Consider the following 23,227-nt stretch of genomic DNA (forward strand, 5'->3'; position numbering starts at 1 on the left):
AGTACATCGAAAAAATTCAAAGTAGGACTGCATGTTTTGTATTATCGCGAAATAGGGGAGAGAGTGTCACTGAAATGATGCAGGATCTGGGGCGGACATGATTAAAACAAAGACTTTTTCCGTTGCGGGCGAGTCTGTTTCAACGTAACGTCAAGCGCCGGCACGCCAGTCGGGCACGACAGAGAAGAGATGGCTGTGAGAAGACGTCAGCCAGTCGCACGTTGACCGACCCCTATCCAGGACGAAATTACCATGAAATGAACACCCTTAGCTGCTTACAGGCGTTGACATACGTCAACGGGGACAGATGAAAATGTGTGCCCCGACCGGGACTCGAACCCGGGATCTCCTGCTTACATGGCAGACGCTCTATCCACCTGAGCCACCGAGGATACAGAGGATAGCGCGACTGCAGGGATTTATCTCCGGCACGCCTCCCGCGAAACCCACATTCTCAATGTATTGTCCCGCACTACATTCGTAATGCTCCCTCCCATTATACTCATTACTCGCGGCGCGTTGCCGATTCCCGTAACAGTTAGGGTACTGTTTGAGCATTCGCACAGAAGAAGAAGATGGTCGAGTGGCCGGTGAGCCTTATATATATATATATATATATATATATATATATATATATATATATATATATATATATATATATATAAGATGGTACCTGTTCTTTCGGACATGTCCGAAAGAACAGATACCATCTTAGTATATATACCTGTCCAGGACGACAACGCGACAGCAGTGACCCCTGTGTGAAGAAGACATAAGCGCCGCGACCGACTGGAGACGTCACAGTTGAATAGTAGCTTCAAGATCAGCGAGTTCTGTAGCAGCTACGAAACTAGTTACTTTGTTTGTACTATCTATGTAGCACAGAATTGTGTATATTGAAGAAACTTGCTTATTCTGTATGTCGCCCTTTGGTCTTGCAATGCCTCTGTGTGATTGCTAAATTAAGTATTGTCTCTTTTCATTTTGTATTAAAACTCATTAATACGCCTTGTTTGATTTGATTGTCTAGCGAACCGAGTACAAAGGATTCCTAGACACCCCAGATATGACGACAAGGCTGTGACATAATATTTTGCCCGCATCTCGTGGTCGGCGGTAGCGTTCTCGCTTCCCATGCCCGGGTTCCCGGGTTCGATTCCCGGCGGGGTCAGGGATTTTCTCTGCCTCGTGATGGCTGGGTGTTGTGTGCTGTCCTTAGGTTAGTTAGGTTTAAGTAGTTCTAAGTTCTAGGGGACTGATGACCATAGATGTTAAGTGCCATAGTGCTCAGAGCCATTTGAACCATTTGAACACAATATTTAGCGACGAGAGGTCAACGATTCCCATAGCGGCAACCCAGTGCCAAGCTGCCAAAATTTTGTTTTGTCATGTGTCTTTGTGTTTTGGTGGCACCTTAATTCTACTTTGTCTTTTCTTTTCAGGGGTGTGTTTACATGTTTTAACAGTGTGTCTTATGTTGCTAATCAGTGTTTTCAGGTGGGCATTGCGGAAATTTTCTTTGCTTGTGTGCTTATTTTTCTAGCTTGCCTTGTCTGTTTATTGCATTTGCCCATTCCAGAATGAGCAACCCACCTCTTCCACCCCTTGCTCAGGCGGCACAGCTGCAAGCGGTAGATGCAACGCAGCTAACAGAGATGTTTCAGTTTCAGACGCAGCAGATTTCCACCATAATAGATATGGTACAGCAGCTACTGGTGAATCACGCTACTAACACTGCGCTACAAGCAACAACTGTAGCTCTGAGTGCCATAGCGCCTTTACGCCATTGCAATGCGAAAGAAGAGGAATAGCTCGAGTGGTTGCAACAGTGTGAAGCCCACATCATTGCTCACAAAGTATCAGTTACTGTGAAACTGCACTACTTTTCGTCAAACAGTAGGAAGAACAGTCTTTCGCTTCATTCAGAAACTCTTCAAAAATGGTTCAAATGGCTCTGAGCACTATGGGACTTAACTTCTGATGTCATCAGTCCCTTAGAACTTAGAACTACTTAAACCTAACTAACCTAAGAACATCACACACATCCATGCCCGAGGCAGGATTCGAACCTGCGACCGTAGCGGTCGCGCGGTTCTAGTCTGTAGCGCCTAGAACCGCTCGGCCACCCCGGCCTGCAAACTCTTCACTAACATCACTCCGAGTGAACTTTCATATGATCAGGTTGTACATTCACTAACTAACGAGTATGACCAACAAGTGAATGTCACTTGGGCTCGGAGCACTATGCGACTTAACTTCTGAGGTCATCAGTCGCCTAGAACTTAGAACTAATTAAACCTAACCAACCTAAGGACATCACACACATCCATGCCCGAGGCAGGATTCGAACCTGCGACCGCAGCGGTCACGCGGTTCCAGACTGAAGCGCCTTTAACCGCACGGCCACACCGGCCGGCTAACAAGTGAATGTGTTGGCAGTTAGGTATCTAATGTTTCGTTGCAAGAAAAGGTCGGAAGAAACTTATCCGGAGTGAGTCAGATTTGCAGGGTGTGACGAGGAAATGCAATTTCAAATGTGCTTGTGGTGCTTTATATTCAAATGTTATGTTGCGTGATGCGATCGTGTACAATGTCACTGAAGTCAGAGTTAGAGAACAGATTTTGATACACTCCGATCCATCATTTCATCACGTAGTGCAAATTCCAGATCAGTGTGATTCAGGCGCCGTAGTGGCCGATAAATTTGAGCAACCAACAATTTGTCGGGTTAAGTCGTCCCTTGCTCCCGACCAGCACGGTAGGCAGCAACGGCCCACGCGCACCAAGCTGCGTAAACAGCTCTCTACACAGGCGAACAGAGTTAAGTCACGCCCTCGATGCTTTCACGGCACAATAGCGAAGACTGCCCGTCCCGCAAAGACAATGTTACGCTTGTGGCAATAAAAGCCACGTCTAATCCATGTGATAACAAACGAACCTAAAAATTCTGCCCACTCTCAAAATTCTAATTACAATGCCCATGTAACCAATGTAGTGTATTCAAGCCAGCTGCAGGCATTAGCAAAACTAGCAAGCAAACAGTTTCTTCAGTGCTATGACAACCCAACAAACTTTTTGTACATTTGCATATTAGTGGAAAACGTGTGAAATTTCAGTTCGAAATGGGTGCCTCTGTTACATTGCTGAGACGTAAGATATACGTGTATGAACTGTTACGCTCCCCATGCCTGCCTAAAACTAGCATGCACCTGACGGCTTATAATGATAAGACATTCCCGTTCTAGGAAAATGTATTTTGCCTGCCATGTAGCACTCGCATACGCGAACTATGACTCTCACTGTGCTACACCCATGCGATTGTGCGAATATATTTGGCCTTGATTTGTTCGATTTGTTCGGCTTTAGAATTCAGGACAATATGTTGTAAGTGACAGCATTCAATGCAAAAGACATTGTAGCTGGCTTGCTGAAAGGATCCCCTGAACTCTTTCCTGAAGATTTAGGCAAGGCTAAAAATTTTGTTGGACATATTACTATAAAAGACAATGCTCAGTCGAAATTTTTCCGGGCCAGAACTGTTCCCATTGCATTACGGGACAAGGTAGCAACTAAACATAAAGAATTGCAGGATAGCGGAACAATTGCGCCCATACAAACTAGTCAATGAGGAAGTCCACTGGTTTTGCTCCCCAATCCTTCAGGTCGCATTCGCCTCTGTGTTGACTTGAAGTGTACAGTCAACCCACAAACTGTGATTGATACTTACCCATTGCCATGCCCAGAGGATCTCATGGACAGATTAGGCGCTTGTCGATACTTTTCTAAAATTGATTTGCGCAATGCATATCTTCAAACAGCAAAAGATGAAGAATCTTAAAAAGAGCGTGTTGTGAATATTCATTTGGGCTCGTTTAAATATTTGCGTTTGCCTTTTGGCAGTGCCTCCGCACCCGCCCTTTTCCGACGGTATTTGGAACAGCTGACTGCTCGAGTACCAAACTATTCATACTATTTGGACGATATTGTTGTACCAGGTCGTACACCTGAAGAACACATTGCAAATTTGTGTTCTTTATTTCATGTGTTATCTGATGCAGGACTAAAGTGTAGACTGAACAATTGTCATTTTTTTAAGCCCTAGTAGCAGTATCTTGGCCCTGCCATAAACAGTCAAGGTGTACATCCTCTTAAGTCACATTTGGTAGCCACAGGGGACCTGCCAGTTCCACGCAATGTCACAGAATTGCAGTCAGTCTTAGGGAAAAATTAACTATTCTATTCGGTTCATAACGAATCCTGCACAAATCGCAGCTCCATTGCATCGCTTGCTGTCTTTGTTTGGACAGATGTATGCCGATAAGCTTTTCAAAAACTTCAAGATGCATTGCTCGGTGATCGAAGCTTGGTTCAGTTTGATCCTGACAAACCAGTTCTGTTGAAAGTTGACGCTTCCTCTTACGATATCGGTGCAGTGCTTTCGCACAGATTTGGTTATAAAGACAGGCCTATTGCTTTCGCATCAAAGGTGTTGTCCAAAGCTCAGTGTTAACTCTTCAAAATTAGAGAAAGAGGCATTGTCTATTGTGTATGATGTCACAAAATTCCACCACTATTTGTATGACAGAAAATTCTACTTAGTAACAGATCATAAGCCATTGCTGTCCTTGTTTCATCCGATGAAGCCGGTTCCTGTACGATCTGCCAAACAATTTCAAAGATGGGCTTTGTTGTCTCAGTATCAGTACGAGATTGTGTATAGTCCGACAGTTCAACATGGTAATGCAGACGCAATTTTACATCTTCTAATTGGCCCTGATACAGACTTTCAAGCTTCTGCTGCACCTTGTTGTCACATCAATGCTCACGATTCTGAATTACTTCAATCTTTTCCTCTGAACTGTAAAAAAACTGCACAGGCCACGGAAGCTGATTCCGATTTAAACATTTTGCTAGAATACATTCACAACGCTCCAACAGGTCGTGGTGAGCGGGCGCGGACCGCAGGGGGAACGCTTGGTACCCCAGACCGTAGATGAAACCCCCAGGAGAGGGTTTGGTGGGCGCGGACCGCAGAGGGAACACCTAGAACCACAGCGGACGGAAAACGGAGCAGCAACGCTCCAGCAGGTCGCAGGGAATGGGCGCGGACCACAGAGGAAGCGCCTGCAGCCGTTGGTGGAGGGGGAAGGCCATAGGCATAAATACTGGACCAGGTCCACTCGAGGAGCAGTCTCAGGTCGCACCTGATGAAGGTCACGAGCTACGTGACCGAAATATCGTGCAAGTACGACGCTGATATCCGGCAGAACACCCGACAACCCAAGATTACATTCACACATCTTGCCCTCGCTCTCTGGACAATATAAAGAACTCTGTAGTGCGCCAATACTTCGCACACCGACATAGCCCCCCTATACAGCAAGGTGTGATTCTTGTTCAAAATTACAATGGACAGTCACGTGCGTTGATCCAGAGAGATCTGCAAGAAGAAGTGTTGCAGTTACTTCGCCGAGGACATTGGTGGACTGTTCGTACGAAACAGTTAGCCTGTCGACACTGTACTTGGCATGGTACGGACACCCACACATGACGTCATAGTGTCACGCATGTGCAGAAAACCAGTCTGCTCCGCCACAAAAATTCTCTGCTTGGCCTAAGTCGGAACGTGTGCACACAGACTTTGCGGGGCGTTTATGGAACACTCTTTGGTTGATCGTGGTAGACTCTTATAGCAAGTTTCCTTTCGCTGTGTCAATGAACTCGACAGCAGAATTAAGAAGTTGTCCTCTATTTTTTGCCTCGTAGGTTTACTTGAAGTCATAGTGTCGGACAACGGCCTTCAGGTCACGTCAAAAGAATTTGAGACATTCTGTGAACGCAGTGGCACACAGCATCACTAGTGCACTGTTCCGCCAGCCAGTGTGGCCGAGCGGTTCTAGGCGCTTAGCTTCAGTCTGGAACTGCGCCATGGCTACGGTCGCAGGTTCGAATCCTGCCTCGGGCATGGATGTGTGTGATGTCCTTAGGTTAGTTAGGTTTAAGTAGTTCTAAGTTCTAGGGGACTGACGACCTTAGATGTTATGTCCCATAGTGCTCAGAGCCATTTGAACCATTTGAAGTGCACCGTTACAACCACAGTCAAACGGCGAAACGGAACTTTTTGTCAGAACCTTCAAGCAGCAGATGGCCTAACTTCGCACTGCACACACCGGGGATCGAGCATTGCAACTGTTTCTCGCCCCCCCCCCCCCCCCCGCCCCCCCCCTCACCCCCCCCATCGTTCGCATCGACGATATGGACTATCGCCGGGGGAATTGCTTTACGGTCGCCGGCATCGGACACTGCTCCACCTGCTCCAGCCTCCTCAGCATCCGGCGCCGCAAGTATCGCTTCATGCTGCGTTATATTGTGTTTTTCAGGGTGTGTAGCGGCAGCAGACTGTGGGCGCTAGGCGACATCCTTCGTCGACTTGGCGCATGCAGGTATCTCATTTCAGGCCTAGACGGACTGCAGCTCCGACATCACAATCAAATTCGCCGCGACCGACTGGAGACGTCACAGTCGAATAGTAGCTTCAAGATTAGCGAGTTCTGTAGCAGCGTCGACACTCGTTACTTTGCTTGTACTATCTATGTAGCACAGACTTGGAACTGTTTATACTGAAGAAACTTGCTTATTTTATATGTCACCCTTTGCTTGCGATACAAGTTTGTTATTGCAAAGTTAAGTATTATCTCTTTGCATTAAGTAATAAAACTCATTAATACGACTTGTTTTATTTGGTTGTCTAGCGAACCTTGTACGAAGGATTCCTAGACACCCCGTGTTTGACGACAACGATGGAGAAATAATAGAATCTTCTCACGAAATTTCTATCACCAACTCCCTGCTCCGAATGCGAAAATATTTTGTTGACTCCGGCGTGGGTGAAACGATAGCCGTAACTAAATAAGGGAAATCACAGCTCGCACGGAAAGATATAGGCGTTCGTTTTTTACGTGCTCTCTACAGGACTGGAATAATACAGAATTATGAAGGTCAAAGTTTTGAACATGGCTGCTTGGTTCAGTGACTGTTTACAAATTAAAACTGAAACAAATGGGCTCTCGGTCACAATTTTCAGTGATATTTACCAGGTTTCAACACTTCGGAGAGTGCTTTCATCAGAATTTAGACATTTAAAGTGATCTATAACATAACAAATTTATGGGAAGAAAAAATATTTTTATGTAAAAAAGTGTAAGTACTGACTGACAATACAAGACAGTACTTACGTGTCACGTATAAAATAAATAACAGGCCAGAAGGGCTTCAGTCACAAAATATTCGAAAGAAATGTGTAAAGGCGAGCCTCTAAGGACTGCTCATACCTGTGCCGCCACAGGTTGCAACCTGGGGCTGCGCCAGGTCCTGTTGTGACCGATTGGTAACTAAAATTTCAACCAGAGAAATTTTAAATTTTATAATTTTCAATTCTTTTGCGAAATGCAGCGATCTAACTTGTAGTGTTCGTGAGATATGAATCGGGGGACAAGAGCGTAACAAGTAAGTAGCTGTTTTTAACGTCGAAAATGCCTGAAAACAAACATTTCTCTAGTAAAATTACACGATATATGAAAGTTTTTAGTGCCAGAAGTATTGTGTTAACACCATCTGCCTATTTTATTTTATTTTTTTTTTTTTTGACTTAGCAGAAATGGACACCCGTGTAGCTGTGATGTTTTTGACTGTTACTGCCCAACTAGTCGTGTTCAAAATTATCTGCTCTAAAGATTTTATACCATTTTGGCAGTAAGACGATCGTGGGCTCTCGCACTAGAAGTGGGAAGTTTTTGAACAGACACAGTCAATCTGAAAAGTTCCGAGACTGATTTTATTTCTGGTTAATAAACGACACCAGCACAGTAATTGCTGTAGTAGCTTCAGCTAACAACAATAGATAGCACATGTCTATTCGATCTGTGAGTTGTTAGCAGGCTGTGTTACGTAGTGGACGTGCGGCCGTAGTGTGTCAAAGTTGTCGTGTAGCAAATCACAGCGGAGCAACGAACCGAAGAACTGTAAATGAAGAACATAATGAACTGACCATTCAAACGATCCAAAAGCTGTGATTCTTGAGTTTCTCCCGGCGTATTTGATAATCAAAATATTCACGGGTGTACTGCCGGTCTACAGTGTCCAACGGGCACAATATTTCGGCGATCATACATGTCGCCATCATCAGGTGAACTGACGGACTGAGCTCCTGTGAACGTGCCGGTACGGAGATCCGTACGCCATGGCTGCTCAGGGGGAACTGGGTTCGGTCGCGGCGGCAGCCGATTTAAATACCCCCCGCCCGCGGCGCAGTCCCTCCGCCGTCCGCGCCCCGCGCCACGGTCGCGCCGTGGAACAGATTGAGACGGCGTCTGAGATGACGTCGGTGTGATGGCTCTGTCCGCCGTGGTCGTCACAACTGTACGTTTGCTCGATTTACTCTTGATTAACCCAATCGCTGGTTCCTAAGCCTTGCTAAGATTATAGCCACAGTCACGGTTTATGAGATAGTCATTGGTGCGAATTTCGATGGCCTCTCTAACAACGATGTCCCAGTATCTCGACGTCTGTACCAGAATCCTCGTGCGTTCATACTCCATAGCGTGATTTTCCGACAAACAATGTTCAGCGACCGCCGACTTGCTCGGATACATCAGTCGGGTGTGCCTCTGGTGTTCACGGCATCGATCCTCGACGGTACGCATCGTCTGACCAATATACGACTTGCCACATTAACACCGAATCTGGTACACGCCGGCCTTCCTCAAACCGAGTTCATCTTTGGCGCTCCCCACCAACTCACGAGTTTTATTCGGAGGACAAAACACAGTTCCGACCCGGTGTTTCTTCAAAATGCGGGCAATTTTCCCCGAGAGTGCGCCTGTATATGGAATAAACGCAGTGCCTACCTCCTCCCTTGTGATTTCATCCATGTCCACAGGTTGTGCTGTAGTGGTTGGGCGGAGAGCACGTTGAATCTGACACTCTGAGTACCCATTTTTTCGAAATACAGTTCTCAGATGTTCCAATTCCTGGGGTAGACTCTCTGCGTCAGAGATAGTGCGCGCCCTATGCACTAGAGTTTTAAGTACCCCATTCCTCTGTGAAGGGTGGCGGCAGCTGTCTGCGTGCAAATACAGAAATACAGATCAGTGTGCGTTGTCTTGCGATACACCCCATGACCTAGGGTGCCGCCAGCCCTTCTCTTAACCAAGACGTCAAGGAAAGGTAATTTACCCTCCGTTTCAGTCTCCATAGTGATTTTGATGTTGGGGTGTATGGAGTTTAGATGTGTAAGGAAGTCAAGGAGTTTATCCATTCCATGTGGCCAGATGACGAACGTGTCGTCCACGTAACGGAAAAAGCAAGTAGGTTTCCATTCGGATGACGACAGGGCTTCCTCCTCGAACTTCTCCATGTACAAATTTGCTACCACCGGTGAGAGTGGGCTACCCATGGCGACTCCCTCCGTTTGTTCGTAGTATTCTCCATTAAAAAGAAAATACGTGGAAGTCAAGACATGCCTAAAAAGTTCAGTGGTCTTCTCGTCAAACTTCTGATTAATCAATTCTAGTGACTCTCGCAGGGGTTCCCTCGTAAACAAGGAAACGACGTCAAAACTCACCATGATATCTGACTCATCCAACCTGAAGCTATCAAGGCGTTTAACAAAATCCACGGAATTACGGATGTGATGAGGGCATTTACCCACATAAGGACTTAATATTCCCGTCAGGTATTTGGCCAACAAATATGTAGGTGCCCTGATGTTGCTGACAATGGGGCGTAATGGTACCCCAGAGACACACTCGACTGATGTATCCGAGCAAGTCGGCGGTCGCTGAACATTGTTTGTCGGAAAATCACGCTATGGAGTATGAACGCACGAGGATTCTGGTACAGACGTCGAGATACTGGGACAGCGTTGTTAGAGAGGCAATCGAAATTCGCACCAATGACGACCTCATAAACCGTGACTGTGGCTATAATCTTAGCATGGCTTGGGAACCAGCGATTGGGTTAATCAAGAGTAAATCGAGCAAACCTATAGTTGTGACGACCACGGCGGACAGAGCCATCACTCCGACGTCATCTCAGACGCCGTCGCAATCTGTTCCACGGCGCGACCGTGGCGCGGGGCGCGGACGGCGGAGGGACTGCTATGTAGACTCATTGTTCTGCTGGTAGATGTAACTACAAAGGTTTGGTGTTCGGCGATTGCAGGTGTAGAACCCTAGAATTTCGACGATATGAATTGATATAATTCTATGTAGACTCGTTATTCTATTGGTAGATGGAATTATAAAGATCTGTTGTGTTTTGACGCTTCGCGACCCCAGGCGTGGGCAAGTCGTTAAGGCGCGGTAAGCGCCCGCCCCCTTCTGATGGAAAGTTTGCATCTGCATTGGCACGGAAGTTAGTTTATGGATCACTATTTCGAACTTTACGTAAATTTTCTTTGTTCATTTTTCTAAAGTTGGTACAGCATATGTCTGTGGCTAGTGACACCAAATAGCACGTACCAAAGTTTTGTTCACTGCCGCAGGAGCTCGTTTTTTGCAGTTCATACGTTGCACTAACCTAATATTTACAGTGCGCACAAGAGTGTCTTATTATGTGTTCATTTAGTCACTCGCGCTCGGTAACAGTTTTAAATTTAAAATGCACACTCAAAACCGCACGCTAACAATTATATTCTGTTCATCATAAGAATAAAGCTGATGTAAACATTACGCTATGTATTTTTCCGCTTTTGCTTGAATCTCATTGGATTTTGTTTCACGTGGAGCGGAACCTTAGTTGTGACCAGTACAGTCAAGTACGATATAAGGATACGTTTTATGGACTGAGCGATAATTCGCGGGACAATAGCTTTACTGGGGCATTAAATTTGGACAGCACTGGCCAGCCAGCTGTCCAACTAGCCTGCAATGATGTGATTAGTTGCAGTTCAGACGTAAAAAGAGACGGGCAAAGAAACGATATAGCTTCGAAAGTCATTTAATCTTTAAAGAGAATCAAATAATATTCGCCAAAACTCCAGCATTACCGCGCTCCTCTTAGGTGACCAGACGGAAAGCATAAAATGCACTCGTTCTCACCTGACATAGTATACTAATTACAAACAAGAGCGGTGAAAATTCCTAACTTAATCACAGGTTAATGTTTCTGAAGGAGCTGAGTGTGATGCAAAAGCATGCTGCAGGTATTTCACTGTAGCGTTGAATACTGAAGCCACTGAAGGTATTAATTACAGTCAGTCGTTTCGTAATCTTTTAGCTCATTCCTTATCCGAATTCGATTAATACATTTCAGTACTGAAACTGTCATCTGCTACACTGATAACGAGATCGACCAACAACAGAATCCACGAAGACACCTAGGCGCCGAATTTTATTGTCTTCTTTTTTGACGTGTCATTCTATATCCCACCAACGTTCAGCAATGACTTGTGAAAAAGCTGCGTGCGTTAGTTCCAGTACGCCTGGCAGCTTAACAGTCTTGTTATTTTTCGGTCCAAGATCAGTTATGTTGGTTTCGTATTGTAATGGTACAGTGGCAAGTGTTAAAATGCAGGATTTGTATGGTGTGCTCGATGCTGTAAAAATGATTGTTTTTCATGTTCCTACGACACGTATCTACATCTGTGGTATAAAACAATGGACATAGTCCACTAAAGAGGATTTAGTTCATTTTTGCCTGAAAAAATGTTTTCTTAATTTAAGCAACCTTTATTAACCGTCTTTCATAAAATATCGATAATTGAGAATTTATATTTGAAATGAAAACAGGAATTTCGCGAGCGATATGTAATTAAAAATAAGAAGGCGTACATTATTCATAAAAAGTGATCAATTTTACAAATAGAAGATGTAGGTATTTCAGATTGAAGGAGAAAAATAATTGACTTAGGCGATAGTTGAGCTAGTGAACCATGTACTTGAGTCATCAAACTACTTCACTATCCACTCCGCTACACACGAATAACTAATTCTTTCTCAGCTGTATGCAGCACAGTATCTCGGAAAACTTCAAAGCCGATTATCTCTGTAAATGTAACGACAAACATTAGAACAACCTATCTCTCGGCATTTTTTAATCGTGTTCCACACGCGTTTTCCACTACGGAACAGGAAGCAGCCTCAGCCATTTTCATACTGCGTATTAACAGAACGACAATCGGAGCACAACAGAGTAGGGGCTGTGACTATGTACGACTTTTGAAATAAAAGCTACATAACTAAAGCGTTATTTAGAAAAACGTTGATGAACGTTAATACAGTAGAATATCTTAAAGTTTCATTGAACATAACTTAGTAATAATATATCCAGTACAGAAGTAGGACCTCCATCCAAGAGCGTAACAGCACCAGTGTACGTGTGCTACGGCTTCTGACAAATCATCGCGTTGAAATCATAATTAAATAAAGACCTTAAGCTGTCGACAGGCGTTGATATACATCAACGGGGACAGGTGAAAACGTGTGCCCCGACCGGGACTCTAACCCGGGATCTTTGGCTTACGTGGCAGACGCTCTATCCATCTGACCCACCAAGGGCACAGATGGTACTCCGGCTACAGGAATTTACTTCTTGCACGCACCCCGTGAGACCCACATTCCCGAGGTCAATGTGCGATTAGCCTTAACTATATGAAGATGGTATCTGTTCTTTCGGACATGTCCGAAAGAACAGATACCATGCAGCTCTCTTAGAATGAAATGATAATTAAATCAAGACCTTAAGCTGTCGACAGGCGTTCATATAGTTAAGGCTAACTGGCCATTGACCTTCTTCTTTTGTGCTGGATGCACACGCATTGCCCGAACTCTTACTGGACTCGGTAAGATTGTCTGCCGCGAGTAATGAGTGTAATGAGCAGAGGCACTACGAACGTAGTGTGTGGACATTAAGTTGGGAATGTGGGTCTCACGGGGAGTGTGCAAGGGATAAATACCTGCAGTCGCACTATTCTCTGTGCCCTCGGTGGCTCAGCTGGATAGAGTGTGTGCCATGTATGCAGGAGGTTCCGGGTTCGAGTCCCGGTCAGGGCACACATTTTCAACTGTTCCCGTTGATGTATATCAAGACATGTCCGAAAGAACACACGCTTGATACGGACGAACATTGACTGATGTGTGGATCTTCTGCAGAGGTGTGGCAGCTGATTCAGAAGATTTTTGCCTTTTTTCTACGTACGGCTCCCCATGTCATTACACCGAAATCTCTTCTGTTCCCAGACGAGACATACTTCCCACGTACGAAGACCAATGCTGTGATCTGGATAAAAGGCCTCTCCATCTCTTATTTGTTCTGTGAAGGTGATAAGAGTGTTCTTGACTTTTGGACGTTCCTGCAAGATAGCTTTACTTTTCTCGTGCACCGTCCGCGATACCGTCAGTACTATGCCAACTTTTTGGGTAGTGCCTTCTTCGATCCCCCCCCCCTGCAGCTGGGGTGTCCCAGGTACGAGAAGGTGATTTCAGTGAGATTGTGTCATACCAGGACTCAGTCCAATGTACCGGCAAATGCAATATTCTTCGTGAAGACGTGCCTGGAACACGCCTGACTGGCTTGAGATTCAGTGTGAGCCTACCCACAAGTTGGCGGGACGCGGATGCCATTTTGTACTGCCAGGAGGGCGTTTTATTTAATTTCTGTAATTCCCTTTTCATTTTGTTTGTTATTGATGGTAATTACACATGACTGTTTTTCACCTGGAAGGCGTCCTATGTGATCTCAACAAATATATGTATATATATATATATATATATATATATTGTATGATACATGATCTGAAAAAAGAAACAGATACCATCTTCATATAATCATTGCGTTTGTGTTTGTTTACATCAGGTTGTTCTTATGATGAATGGAGTATAGTCTCTGTAGCACTAGACAGTGTTGTCGGCGGCAAAATTGACCGGAGAACGTTTATAGAAGCACTACGTTTGCATACGTAAGAGTGTTTCATGAATGTGTGCGTGTTTTTTATCGTACCGTCGATACCGGGATACTGAGTTTACTTTTTCATCACTATCTCTTCGCGTCACATCTTGGTTTATTTCACTTCGCGTAGCAGATCGTCACATTTAAGTTTCTTTGACAGTCTGTTCTGCATTCCGAAGCTGCGTTTCTCACGGCTATTTAGTCTGTGCAACTTCACTTACACAATTGTTCGCAGAGAACTTAGTTTCGTCCTTGCATTACTTCGTGTCGTGAAACTTGGATACAAAAATTTACAATTTTTTTTTGCTCTGGTTTTGGAATATTCGTTTTCTCCTGTGTATGATCCTACGGTCAGATAGTTTTTCTTGCTCCACTGTCTTACATATTGAGCTAATTCGAAAAAAAAGGGTAGGACACAGATTTATGTAACATCGCCTAATAGGCGACACAAGGCTCCTAACACTAGAAGACGAAAAATTAAGCGACAAAGCGTCAGCAAAACGCTAGTGACACAAACGTTCATGGCAAAGAATAAAATCCTAATCGATTTCATCCTTCACTTAAATAAAGCGTGGCTCATCCCTGCTTAGATACCATGACATACATATACATCTCACAAAAATGCAATAAATATACAAAGAAAAATACAGTAACATCTTATTTTTAATACAAATCACAAAAATGAGAAGCAAGTTATACATTTTCTATCGTAAATATAGCACCTGCTTCCTAGCTTCTAAAGCTAACCATGAAATTCTGTGCATACTGTGCACTGTCATATGAACATACTATTATTTGGAATCAGCATTTCACAGAAGTCTTTCGTTTTGTTTCGTGCCTAGCACCTCGTTTTTGTACAATGAAAGAATTGTCAGTATTAGGCATGTTCTAGGTTCCTCTCATTAGTCCAGGTTTATCAAAATTATTTCATCTGATAAGAATAAAAGACTTACATTTTGGTTAATGTTTATGACATGAATATTTTCCTTCATTATGACACTTCATACTAAAGATTTTCAGCTTTCTGCTGATGAGACACACTTCGTCAACATAGCATAGCCATGCAATCTTTTATGCATTATTAATAATAGTATCTTTTCAATTTATGACCACACGAAATACACCTAATATAAGATTAAAAAAACAGTAAAACATACAGATACGTACATGGCAAAATAATTATACAAGAACAGGTTATTCACAAGATTTTCAAAATGCTTAAACATATATCTTTACTGGCTAAATCTTTACAGATCGCGATGGTGGTACAATCATTTGATCTTGGTAAATCAATCGTGGATAGATATTTTACTCCTTGAAACTTCTGTAGTTGTTCTTCCAAAACTTCAGCCCGCGTTATCACTGTTTCAATAATTTTGTTTATGTTTCGAGCGTCAAGCACAGGATGCACTCTTCCACCTCCTTTATTTACTGGCGTACTGTAAGGTGACATGGATGTTTCTATAATATTCTAGCCCAGCGTTTTTTAGCATTTTCCGTTTAACTGCCTCCCTTCTCGACCGTGGAATAGAATAAGGTTGACGTGAAAATGTTTCATGTGGAACAACATTCATCTTGTAAACGTATCCTCATATGACTCCAGGTTTACAAGAGAACATATTTATGAAAGATAATAACAAATCAGACAGCTCAGCTTTCTGCTGTTCGCTAAGGTATTCTGACTCTCGTGTCTTAGTGAAGATCTTATTAGAAAGGTATATCGTCATTAACTTGATTAGATATGGCCTTGCTATGTAGTCACAAAGATGATTGTCTGTCCACAACACTTTGCTACCAGTAGTCTTCAATTTAAGGTTCTGGAAAAAAATTAGCTTAACATACCTTAGTGCGCAGCAAATTCAAAGTAAATGCGTTGCCTCCAACTCCTATTTGGCAGACTCCACTCCTGAGGTCGATCTGTGCATCCCCCCTTCGTATAAATTCCATAACTAACAGGCAGAACACTGCCAAGACCATAACGAGTAAAACGTGCAATATATGGCTCCGCTTTCAAATAATACTTCAATCTGTGCCTGCTTTTCAATCCTTTGTGTCCGTGCAGCAATGGCTCCGGAGATAACACAATTCTGCACAAGCAAAATCGGAACCTTTCTGGTCTCACAAGTATTCTTAAAAAAATTTGAAGCAAGTACATATAATTTCGCCCCTGTATCTATAATGACGGTGGTTCATATTTCATCTACTGCTTCGTTTACTGCTGCCTGAACTTGCTCTTGATAACATTCTGTATTCGATACTGGACCGTTATGTAAGTGATCCCTTATGTCAGTTCCTTCGTTATAACGAAACTTGTTCGTTATAACATTATTCATTTCCCCGCCATTCCATTGCGCGGTCGATATCCGGCAGCAGTATAGGGCCGCTTTTAGTTTGACGCCTGACTGCTGATCCGTAACCTCAACTACTTGTATTGGTTTGTTATTATATTTGGCTCGATGCTGCTGTTCTTGCCACCCGGGAGGCGGCAGTGAAAAATTTACCAGCAGTGGCCCCTGAAAATTAGGCTGCCACTGAACATGGGTTTGGTTTTGGTTTTACCCCAGTATGCCTGATTTTGCGAGTGCCTGTTATTTTTACACCCGTGGTGATATCTGTGGTTATTATTATTTCAACGCCCAAATCGAGAACCATTCTGGTTTCCTGCGTGCGCACTGTCATTCCTGCGCTCGCCAGTGGGCGTGGCACAGTTGCCGTTTCCACCGTGATTGCTACCATTGTTGGTAATGGTTCGCGTTATGTTGGGCTGTCATTGCGGTTGCCATTCAGACTTTCCACGCTTCTTAAATTAAATCAAGCGAATGCTCGAGAGACAAAAAGTTTTCCAAGGTGTCTTCGGGTGCGTGTGTTAGCTTTTCCAGAATATTGATTGGCAATTTGTCTTTTACAATTCCCATCACATCTTTGTTCGGCATGAGACTATCATAATACCGTTTCTTTCCAATGTACTTCTCAAAATATTTCCGAAGACTTTCTTGCTTGGCATTGCAAGTCTTCAGGTTGAATACTTCACTTCTTAGACGCGCTTGAATTTGCTGACCATTATTTGTTTAAGAATGTCTGTTCGAATTGTTCACGCGTCGAACAGAATTTTTGCCGTTGCCACGGTCCATAATGCGGATTCACCCTGCATGTACGAGGTGGCAAACTGAATTTTATGTCGTTAGTTGCACGTCTTTGTTAACATGCCCTTGCGTACAGTGGCCGAGCGGTTCTTGGCGCTACAGTCTGGAGCCCCGCGACCGCTACGGCCGCAGGTTCGAATCCTGCTTCGGGCATGGATGTGTGTGATGTCTTTAGGTTAGTTAGGTTTAAGTAGTTCTAAGTTCTAGGGGACTGATGACCTCAGAAGTTAAGTCCCATAGTGCTCAAAGCCATTTGAACCATTTGAACCTTGCGTACAAATATCACCTGATGTGGAAACTTTTTTCCTGGAATAAACACCTGACAGTGCCTGTGCTTAAGAAGGCTTTCCTCCAAAAGCGCCCGTAGAATCGCTAAATGCATCCAGCACATGCCCCATGATATCCTATTTCATTTTGTACTTGCGAGCTGTACATCGGTACATTCCCGTATGTTTGCGGCATGTGCATGGGCGTCTATTGTGTCACGCGGTGTGTTAACAACTCTTTCGGCCTGTTCTTTGAGATCGGATACTTGTGCGTTAACATCGTCTCGCCATTAGCTGCTAAAATTTTTCGCATTTCGGCAAGTTCTGTGCAAATAATTTCGCTTGCGGTTCCTGGCTCGGAGACAACTTCCGCGCTTACGCATTGCACTGCAGGATCTATTTCTTGTTAGCGTTGTTCGTTGTTTCCGTATCTCTTTTTGGAAACCCATTTTTCTCCCTGAGCAGTTAGATCTTGTCGCCTTCTGACCCTGCCCAACTTTCACTAGCTAGTGAGGTTCGAGACTAGTCTCTATTTCATATTGCTTGTGTTTTATGTGACATCATCTGATAATTTATTTACGACACTGGCTACCACGCTGTACGTCTTAGTAAATTTGAAATTTCTGTTTGACTTCGTCCAATGTCGTAGTGATCCGTGTTTTTATATCTTCCATTAGGGCAACGAACTTTGTATCCATTATTTTACACTGGTATTTCGTGATTGAGATATTTCGCTGTTTTAAATTTTCACATTGTTCTCTGAATTTATTACCAGTCATCAGATTGCCGTTGAAGTTTATTTTCGATTCTATCCGATATTTCTTTCGCAATAGCTTAACTTTGTTGCCGAAAATATTCAGATTGCATCTTTGGCCATATCAAAACTATGTTCTTTGACAATTTGCGTAAAACTCGCAATAATTCTCGCAATCACATCGTCTAATGGGAAGCTGAGTGTGCTGGCGGCAAGACCGGTTCGCTAATTTACGATTGTACATGTACTCCCTGAGATAAGGCATTTACATTTTCTACTCCAGATCCTGACATTTCCGTACCAGAATCTGCCTTCTGTTCAGTCGGCACGAGTGCATTGTCGCCATCAACTGGAGTCTGGTTTGTCTTTCCTGGAATGTCCCATGTGTCTAGCTCGAACAACCATTCCGTCTTCAAGGTCTGTTAACTCCTGTCGTGCGTGCATAATCAAGTCGGTAACCTTTTCACATGAATCAGCTGAGTACTAAAGTCAGCTCCATCAATTTACTACCGTGTTATAGTTTGTGTACGCTATACTAAAATCACGGGGGGAAGTTGCTGTGTAAAATAGAAAAGAAGAGAATCGAAGCATTTGAGGTGTGGTGCTACCGAAGAATGTTGAAAATTAGGTGAGCTGGTAAGGTAAGGAATGAGTAGGTTCTTTAGAGAATCGGCGAGGACAGGAATATATGGTAAACATTGACAGGAAGAAGGGACAGGATATAAGGACATTTGTTAAGACATTACATAATAACTTCCATGGTAATACCAGGAACTGTAGAGGGAAAAACTTCAGAGGAAAACCGAGATTGGAATACATCGAGTAAGTAAGTGAGGATGTAGAGATGAAGAGGTTGGCACGGTTGAGGAATTCCTGGCGGATCGCATCAAACCAATCGGAAGACTGATGACTCGCGAGGAAAAAAAAAAAAAAAAAAAAAAGGCGATATTACATCCGCCTGTATATTTGGATATCGCTGATGACGTAAAGATGAACTTAAAAGATAGTATTTTCACTCTTGCTGTTTTGGGCCCAAGATGCTACGAAATGTTAAATGCACTCTACACAGAGTTTTGGAGTTATGCTTCGTGCGAATGCACTAAGAGACACTGTAATAGAGTTGATTTCGTTTATTAAAAGTTACACTCAATCTGAAGTAATATTTGCACCAGAAACCTTGTTACTTCCTTCCTCAAACCCACTGGGCAAGTGTTTGAAGAGCGTTGATGTTTCCAGTACTAGAATCCGACTATCTGAGTATACTGGCAGTATTGCACTAATTTTCACGATTTTTAGAATAAAGTGAGCTGCTGTGAAACCACAAATCTACCTTTCATTAATTAAATAATATTAGGTTGGTGCGTAATTTCGTAGTGTTTTTCCGCAAATTTAATGAACACGACAGAGGCACACAACAGAGACTTGAGTCATCAATAATATACTCTCCTTCACTATTTACAACTGTCTGCCAACGCTGGGTTCACTTTTCGATTCTGCGACTGTAGAAATCAAGAGGTTTTGAGACGAAGAACTCGTTGAGCCACGATTAGAGTACATATTGATCCGGAAAGGGAGTTCCTTTAGTTTATTCATTAGAGGGCGAAAAAGGTGAAAATCCGTGGGTGCAAGATCAGTTGAATAAGGTGGGTGCAGAGTCACTTTCCAATCTAGTGCCTGTATAATGTTTTTTGTCGGTCTGGCAGAAAGTGGGCGCGCTTTATCGTGGAGTAGCATCACTTCATGTAGTCTTTTCTGGTCGTTGTTCTTCGACTGCGTTTGCAAGACGTCTCAGTTGTTGATATTAAATTTCAACCGTGATGTTTACACCTAGGGTAAGGAGTTCGTAGTGCATCGCACCGACGCTGATCTCTGTGTTGTTCACAAGCCCATGGATGACGAGCAAGCAGAGATACACGTATGGCTACCTGCTGATTTTTGTGATTTTAGCTTAGAGCATGCGATATACATACACACGATATTTGGACCTTTCCCATAACAAGCAAACGTCTCATGATGGTGGAATGATGACAGTGTATCACACTTGCCAATTCTCGGGTATGCTGAAGTGATCATTGTGAGTTAATGTGTTTAAACGATCTTCATGAAACCCTGAATGCCTTCCTGAAAGTAGAGTCACTAATGCCAAAACGATCCTTCTTAAACGAGAAAATCTTTTTCTCGCCGTGCTCTATCCAAGGCGAAAATGTTTCTGGCTACCTCTGCTACTGTCACCCCTCTATTCAACTCAGACAGAAGAATATGTCGGAAATGTTCCGATTTCTCCACTTGGTACTCCATTTTCTAGCATCCACTGCTCCACTCACTATCTCCATATGACAAAATGACAATACGTAAACTCAAATAACAACAGTGAACTACAAATAAAAAAACGACAGTCGATAAATGAACCTATGGCAACCCGTATACCAACATCCAAAACAAAAACTCTACGAACTTATGCGCCAACATAGTACTTGCTTACCCACATGCATCGTATGATGGTAACATCACCTAATTTTGCCACGTAAATTGAAAATTATGTGTTCATAACCTCAATGACAAAAGCTTTACACCATTGTAGTATAGTAAACCGCATTCGGAACGACGTGTTTGGGAGAGATCCTTGATGCGGTGACTCATTGAAACTACATATTTTCGTAATACATATGTATATATTTGAAAAACCTCAAATGCGGTAGGTTAGATTCAAAGGTAGAGGTCTCTTCTGACGCTAATCGGTGGTGGGAGGAGGAAGGTGGAGTCACAAAGTTAAAAAGTTTTTAATTTTTGTAGTGTGGCATTTGCCACTTCATATCATATATTCGTAGATCTGTCTGTTAATTCCAAAAACTGAGGTCAGAGTGTACAGTATTCTTCACGTTCTTTTCAAGACAGACGTAGCTCATTTACATTCATTCGGCATCTTTTTAATTGTAAACGCCGCATTGCAGCACTCGTCTCCGAGCACAGAGGCGCTGTCGTGTCCGCCCCACCCTTGGAGATGAAAAGTTAACTTACAGCATACATGGAATAAATTGCAACCTAATCCAACCACCTCGACCACGCCAAATACTGACGGAGATCGGATGCATCGCGACCATGCTGTCGGTCGACGTCATCGGGCAACCTCAGGCGACAGCGTCTGACGACCGTTCTGAGTGCCACTATGAATGCAGCCTAAAAATGTCCTCTAACTCTTGTAAAGAGCACTGGTATCTTTGATGTTGTAAGGTATCGATATTGCACCCGTTACGTATTAATGGATTCTGGAACTTCGAAGCCGAGCGCGCCTTCTCTCTGAGGGAGCCTTGTCTTGCTGCATTATGACAACAATGCCCCAGCGCTAGTGGTCAAACGCAGCGTTGCCATCCGTCCCGATGTATCGGTACCGTCACCGTTATTAACCTTCTTGCCCGACATCCCAACTAGACCCAAATTTGTCCCTATTTTGCAAAATAATGTTACGAACTTGGCTGAAGTACTGCAGTAACACCATCTGTTAGTGGAGCATCGAAATGTAGCAGTTAGTATTATTTACGTGAACAAGTCTATGTTGACAAGATCGTCTCATAGATGGCGTTGCGTGTTGTGTATTCTGTATCGACGATGCAAGCGTCTTGTAGACTGAGAGTTGTCATTCGAGAAAATGCCAGGTTTCTCCAGTGGTACGGTGCTGGAACTATTTAAGCAGCACCATGTGGAAGAATCTAGCGACCCCCACGCGGATCCTCTACGACCTGATTCCTCTCCCCCACCTGCTCCTATTCCTTGAACACATCCGCATACTCTACACCTCCCGCCGCCTTTATCCCCCTCATCCCCTGGTTGCTCCTCTCCTCTCCAACCCCCGCCCTCTGCCGCACCTTCACCGTTGTGTCCCCCCTACCCTCTATCTCTACACCCTTCATCTCCTTCTTCTGTCGACTCCCCCTCCTGGATATTGCCCTCTCTCCCTCCATTTATCCCTCCTCTCAACTCTGATCCTCACCTCCCTTCCTCTCTCCTTTCCATGGGCTCCCTCTCCCCTCGCTTCCATCCTGTTTTTTCCCCACCTACCCTTTCTCTGCCTCCCCTCTCTCCGCCAAGTCCTTTTGCATTTCCCTCCTCTGCCTTTCCCCTTTCCCTCTCGCATCTGCCCTTCCCCCCCTCCTTCTGAGTACTTTCCCTCCGACGGTTCCCCTCCCCCTTCGTTTTTCCTCTCCTCCCCCTTTTTTCCCCTCACCTGTCCAGCACCCCCCCCCCCCTCCATCTGCCCTTAGCTGTGGTGTGTCATCTTCGTGCCGACTTTTTAGTGCAGTGTTTCCAGTGAGTGTTAAGTGTTGTGTGTCTTTTCTGAAGTGTTGTGAACGGACATCATACTGTCGCTGGGTGTGATTTTTATATCTCTTGCGAACAGAAAACAGACTGTCGCCCTGTTTTTTAAATTGTCTGTCTACTATTTTACCTGTCTGCTTCCTTTGTATTTTATTGGCATCGCCAACCCTTTGTTTTATGTTTTAACTTTCCACAATGTAAGTCACCGTTTTATAGCCTAGTTATATTGTTTCTTATATTCTTCTTATGTTTTAAAAATTCTTTAGGCTGAAGAGCAGCGTACTAAGCTGCTGCCAGCCCGCCCATTTCGGCAGGAATCGAAATTCAATAAACGAAAAAAAAGAAGAATCTGGCAGTCCCCATTTGAATAGCAATCTGATGAGACGATTCTTTCAAAACATAATATGAACAACGAGTGCAAGTTACTATACAGGCCGTGAAGTGTATAGTGACGTGTACTTCGAAGACTTAAGTGTTATTGTCGATTGTTTACCGTGTAATAACCTTATCATACCTTATCATAGCTTACGAAAATACCTAAGGATGAAAAAAGAATGTGTCACTTTTCGGATGATTATAAAAGAGTGTGGCCTTTTGTCAAGAAGGACGTATGGATCAGGAAGCGTTGTGTGAGATTTGTAGCTGTTTCATATCAGTAACTCACAGAGGTAAAGCAGATGTGAGACGTCACATTTCCGCAAAGAATAATACAAACAGATTAGTGAAAGCACCGACATCAAAGCCTATTTCTACATTCATGGCTGAAGTAGATATCCAGGAAGAATTGTTCGTTGCTGCTGCAG

The 23,227-nt window shown here is 43.7% G+C and overlaps 1 non-coding gene across 1 annotated transcript; it reads right to left on the reverse strand.

The window, feature by feature from the left end:
• Nucleotides 1-318: 318 nt before the first annotated feature.
• Nucleotides 319-392, reverse strand: Trnat-ugu. Its single transcript has one exon. It is a non-coding gene; the product is annotated as a tRNA-Thr (tRNA).
• Between the last annotated feature and the right edge of the window lie 22,835 nt (nucleotides 393-23,227).

This window comes from Schistocerca piceifrons, chromosome 2 (assembly GCF_021461385.2).
Source record: "Schistocerca piceifrons isolate TAMUIC-IGC-003096 chromosome 2, iqSchPice1.1, whole genome shotgun sequence".
In the NCBI taxonomy this organism is placed as follows: domain Eukaryota; kingdom Metazoa; phylum Arthropoda; class Insecta; order Orthoptera; family Acrididae; genus Schistocerca; species Schistocerca piceifrons.